The following is a 5,673-nucleotide window of genomic DNA, read 5'->3' as shown; positions in this document are numbered from 1 at the left end:
GGGATTCCTGCCCACAGTAGTAGATATAATGGTCATCTGAGTTAAATTCACCCATTCCAGTCCGTTTTAGTTCGCTGATTCCTAGAATGTCGATATTCACTCTTGCCATCTCTTGTTTGACCACTTCCAATTTGCCTTGATTCATGGACCTGACATTCCAGGTTCCCATGCAATATTGCTTTTTACAGCATCAGACCTTGCTTCTATTACCAGTCACATCCACAGCTGGGTATTCTTTTTGCTTTGGCTCCATCCCTTCATTCTTTCTGGAGTTATTTCTCCACTGATCTCTAGTAGCATATTGGGCACCTACTGACTTGGGGAGTTCCTCTTTCAGTATCCTATCATTTTGCCATTTCATACTGTTCATGGGGTTCTCAAGGCAAGAATACTGAAGTGGTTTGCCATTCCCTTCTCCAGTGGACCACATTCTGTCAGATCTCCTGCACTGTAGGCAGATTCTTTACCAACTGAGCTATCAAGGAAGCCCACAGAGATGTTAGTTTGCCTCAAGTCAGTAAGATTTGATGTAATCACGGTAAAAATAGCAGCTTTTATTTTGGTATGGAGATAGATAAGTTGATTCTAAAGTTCATATGGAAAGATGAATAATCACTAGTAATGAAATTTCTTTAGAAAGCAGTATTGAAAGGGGTTAATTAAATCGACCATTATAATTAAATCAGCATCTGTAATTAAGAGTACAGAAGAGGTCAGTTTTCTTTCCAACCACAAAGAAAGGCAACACTGAAGAATATTCAAACTAACACAATTGTGCTCATTTCACATGCCAGTTAGGTATTGCTCAAAGTCCTTTAAACTAGCTTCAGTGATACTTGAATCAGGAATTTTCAGTTGTAGAAGCTGGATTTAGAAAAGGCAGAAGGACCAGAGATCAAATTGTCAACATCCGTTGGATCATAGAAGAAGCAAGAGAATTCCAAAGTCATCTACTTCTACTTCATTGACTATGCTAAAGCCTTTGATTGTGTGGATTGCAGCAAACTGTGGAAATTTCTTAAAGAAATGGGAATACCAGACCACCTTACCTGTCTCCTGAGAAACCTATATGCAGGACAAGAAGCAACAGTTAGAACTGGACATGGAAAAATGGACTAGTTCCAAACTGGGAATGGAGTACATCAAGGCTGTATATTGTCACCCTGCTTATTTAACTTATATGCAGAATACATCATGCAAAATGCCAAGATGGATGACTCACAAGCAGGAATCAACATTGCTGGGAAAAATATCAACAACCTCAGATATGCAGATGATACCATTTTAGTGGAAGAAAGTGAAGAGAAACTAAAGAGCCTCTTGATGAAGGTGAAAGAGGAGACTGAAAAAGCTGACTTAAAACTCAACATTCAAAAAAACCAAGATCATGGCATCCAGTCCTATCACTTCACAGCAAATAGATGGGGAAAAAGTGGAAACAGTGACAGATCTTATTTTCTTGGGCTGCAAAATCACTGCAGACAGTGTTTGCAGCCACAAAAGATGCTTGATTCTTGGAAGAAAATCTATGAGAAACCTAGAAAGCATATTAAAGCCCAGAGACATCACTTTGCTGACAAAGGTTCTTATAGACAAAGCTATGGTTTTTCCAGTAGTCATGTATACATGTGAGAATTGGATGATAAGGAAGGCTCAGTCCCGAAGAATTGATGCTTTTGAACTGTGGTGCTGGAGAAGACTGTAGAGTCCCCAAAGGGACTCTTTGGTAAGGAGATCAAACCAGTCAATCCTGAAGGAAATCTCCACCCTGAATATTCATTGGAAGGACTGATGCTGAAATTGAAGCATACAAGATCAGAGATAAGAATGTTCATTTTCACTGTGAATTGCAGTAAATGACTGGCCTAGACTGCATCTTAGCTGTTTGAAATAAGATCTACTAGTTCCTTCTGGGACTTAGTTGCCTGTGTGTGTTACTGTAGAAAGTGAAAGTCTCTCAGTCATGTCCAACTCTTTATGACCCCATGGACTATACAGTCCATGGAATTCTCTAGGCCAGAATACTGGAGTGGGTAGCCTTTCCCTTCTCCAGGGGATCTTCCCAACACAGGGATTGAACCCAGGCCTCTCACACTGCAGGCAGATCTTTACCAGCTGAGCCACAAGGGAAGTTCGTCATTGTAGAAGGTCTACTTTAAGTCACTGAGGTTAGATTGACTTCTTCCGTTTGGGACTTGTGAGACATAGAAATACATTCTGTCTGCTATCTAACAGTCTGAGTCACTCATGTTGATGCCTATAGTAAGAGCCTGTTCTCTAAGTCTTACTGGAATAAGCTGGCAGTCAAGCCTACACTGTCCAGAATCACTGTTTCTACTCAGATTTATTATTGCAGTAGGCATGGCAACACATCTATCATCCCACACTGGCCATACAGTGAAAGTGAAAGTAGCTCAGTCACGTCCAACTCTTTGCAACCCCATGGACTCTCGCATTGCAGGCAGATTCTTTACCAGCTGAGCTGGAGGGGAAGCCCAAGAATACTGAAGTGGGTAGTCTATCCCTTCTCCAGCAGATCTTCCTGACCCAGGAATCGAACCCAGGTCTTCTGAGTTGCAGGTGGATTCTTTGTCAAGGACCGAGATATAAAGGACTATATATTTGTGATTAAGAAGCTATACTTTGTATTAGACTTGTAACTTCTGCTAGAAGTTGGCCCTTTTGTCTTACAGTGAAGAAGGCCATATTGCATGGGACATTGCCTCAACCTAACTTGAAAAATTAACTGGATGGACCTCTGACCCTTGTTGAGACTAACAACAGTGCCTCACTGTTAACATATTAGTAGGTTAAGATGTTATTTGCATCTGATTAGCTTTCTCTCATCACACAATTATGGCTCATCGAACTAAACTATGCCATGTTTTCAGCTTTCTGGACCGCTTATAATCTGATATCACTATCCTTATTTTCTTTTCATACTGTTCATGGGGTTAGGCCACTCCATAATGGGCTGATATTCAATGTATTTGAGAAACATTCACATTCCCTATCAGCTGCAAACTTGTGGCATTGTTGAACCCTAGAATTAACTACCCAAGGATCAAATCAAAAGAATTTCTGACTCAATTTCCCTCCCTCATTATGGTCCATAGCCTTAATAAGGCAGAGTGATCACTGAATGCAGACAAAATTCATCTCTTATCCATAGACAAGATTCATCTCTTATCCATCACTCCTGGTTAATGATCAAAATGGAAGGGCTAGATAATTATGCAGACTTATTTGGAAAATTTTGCTTGGCATCTTCACCATTCTTAAGCATGGTGCATCTCTCTCCTGACAGCAAGTCCAGGTCAACTTGCTTGATATAGCCTTTTGGTGGCAGCCCAGTTAAAAGGGATGCTAATGGATATAAACCTAATTCTGGTTTAGTCACCTGGATTCTCTTGTTGGAATGACCTAATTTTATATTATAAGGATAATTGCAGTTTGGTTCAGTACACTGTTAACTCAGTACCACATGGTGACCCAAGGTAGGTTGCATAATGAGTCTTTGTAAATTTAATAAAAATGCCCTTGTGCCTTTTGTTCTTGAACCACTGCCTCCCTCAAGATGAGAAGTCTAGGTGTCAGTAGTAGATGATTTGAGAAAATTTGGAGATAGAGCTGCTAGGATGAGATATTTATTATTTCACAGCCATGAAGTAAGAAGAACAATAACAGTGTCTGGGGAGGAAATACCAAAGATTCTGAGGTTCAGGGAGTGGGAAGCAGTTAATGTTCTTTGTCCCCGAGATCCCAAAGCACAGCCTGATTAAGCAGTCATTTAACAGCAATTGTAACTGACCTGCTTGCTGCAGGCTTTGCCATCTCCATTCATGTGTGATATAAACAGAAAAAGTCATGCAGACATGCCCGCTCCTGGAATATTCTGATGTATTCATATGCAATCAGTAGTAGCTTCTGAGTTTGGGGTCCTCACTGTCCTTGCACTATACACATGAAAACACACAGGCCAGCAAAATTTTTTTCAGTTTAGTGGCTACAAATATATGCTTTCTCTTGTACCTGAGTGACTCTGGGTTGTGCCATGGTGGCAGGAAAACTACAACCATTCAATCCTATGGCCCATGTAGCTTAACCAAATCAATGTAATTGTAACCCAAATCAAGTGTAAAAATAAACCCTAAACTGGAATGACTTGTGCTCCTCCAGGAAATGTATATCAGTGGAGGGGACTGAGCCATGGAAATGTCTTTTCATTGGAAGTGGGTTTACTTGTTGGCTCATCTGTGGATCTCTATAATTATTTGCAGTAACACCAGAGACCAGAATGTTTATTTTCATTGTGAATTGAAATAAAAGACTGGGTTAGAATACATCTTAGCTGTTTGAGATAAGATCCACTGGTCCCTTCTAGGATTTATTCACAGTTGCCTGAGTGTGTGACTGTAGGAAGTCTACTTTAAGTCAATAAGGTGGATGGGCTTCCTCCTGACTCCTGGATTCTGGCAGCATTAAGTTAATAGTTGATAAAAATAGAATCAATTTGATCCTGTCCTCTGCCAGTAAGATTTATCAGAGTGACCACTATCATATTCAGGTGGAAATTTGAGCTCAGTCAAGAACATGTAGGAACAAGGGATGGATCATTGGACCCATCAGTTCAGTTCAGTTCAGTTCAGTTCAGTCGCTGAGTCGTGTCCAACTGTTGGCAACCCCATGAATCGCAGCACACCAGTCCTCCCTGTCCATTACCAACTCCCAGAGTCCACCCAAACCCATGTCCATTGAGTTGGTGATGCCATCCAACCATCTCATCCTCTGTCGTCCCCTTCTCCTCCTGCTCCCAATCCCTCCCAGCATCAGAGTCTTTTCTAATGAGTCAACTCTTCTCATGAGGTGGCCAAAGTATTGGAGTTTCAGCCTCAGCATCAGTCCTTCCAATGAACACCCAGGACTGGTCTCCTTTAGAATGAACTGGTTGGATCTCCTTGCAGTCCAAGGGACTTGCAAGAGTCTTCTTCAACACCACAGTTCAAAAGCATCAATTCTTCGGCGTTCAGCTTTCTTCACAATCCAACTCTCACATCCATACATGACTACTGGAAAAACCATAGCCTTGACTAGATGGACCTTTGTTGGCAAAGTAATATCTCTGCTTTTGAATATGCTATTTAGGTTGGTCATAACTTTCCTTCCAAGGAGTAAGTGTCTTTTAATTTCATGGCTGCAATCACCATCTGCAGTGATTTTGGAGCCCCCCAAAATAAAGTCTGTCACTGTTTCCACTGTTTCCCCATCTATTTGCCATGAGTTGATTGGACCAGATGCCATGATCTTCGTTTTCTGAATGTTGAGCTTTAAACCAACTTTTTCACTCTCCTCTTTCACTTTCATCAAGAGGCTTTTTAGTTCCTCTTCACTTTCTGCCCATCAGAGGTCCTAAGAATCCCTGCCTATTCTTTTCAGGTGCCAGGAATGCAGGGCACCTGATTGCTCTGTATCTAGGCCCTTTCTCACATAGGGCAGGAAAATTAAAATATGCTTTCCTGACGAGTTCCTTTTCTGACTGACTGACTTTTCCCAGACCATCCTTTAAATAAGGATATAGTCTTCATAGATTTATAGCTTAAATAGGAAAAGGAGTTCGTCAAGACTGTATATTGTCACCCTGTTTATTTAACTTACATGCAGAGTACATCATGA

Source organism: Bison bison, unplaced genomic scaffold (assembly GCF_000754665.1).
Source record: "Bison bison bison isolate TAMUID 2011002044 unplaced genomic scaffold, Bison_UMD1.0 scf7180017864303, whole genome shotgun sequence".
NCBI lineage: Eukaryota > Metazoa > Chordata > Mammalia > Artiodactyla > Bovidae > Bison > Bison bison.
The sequence above is the reverse complement of the archived record's forward strand: the minus strand, read 5'-3'. Positions refer to the sequence as shown.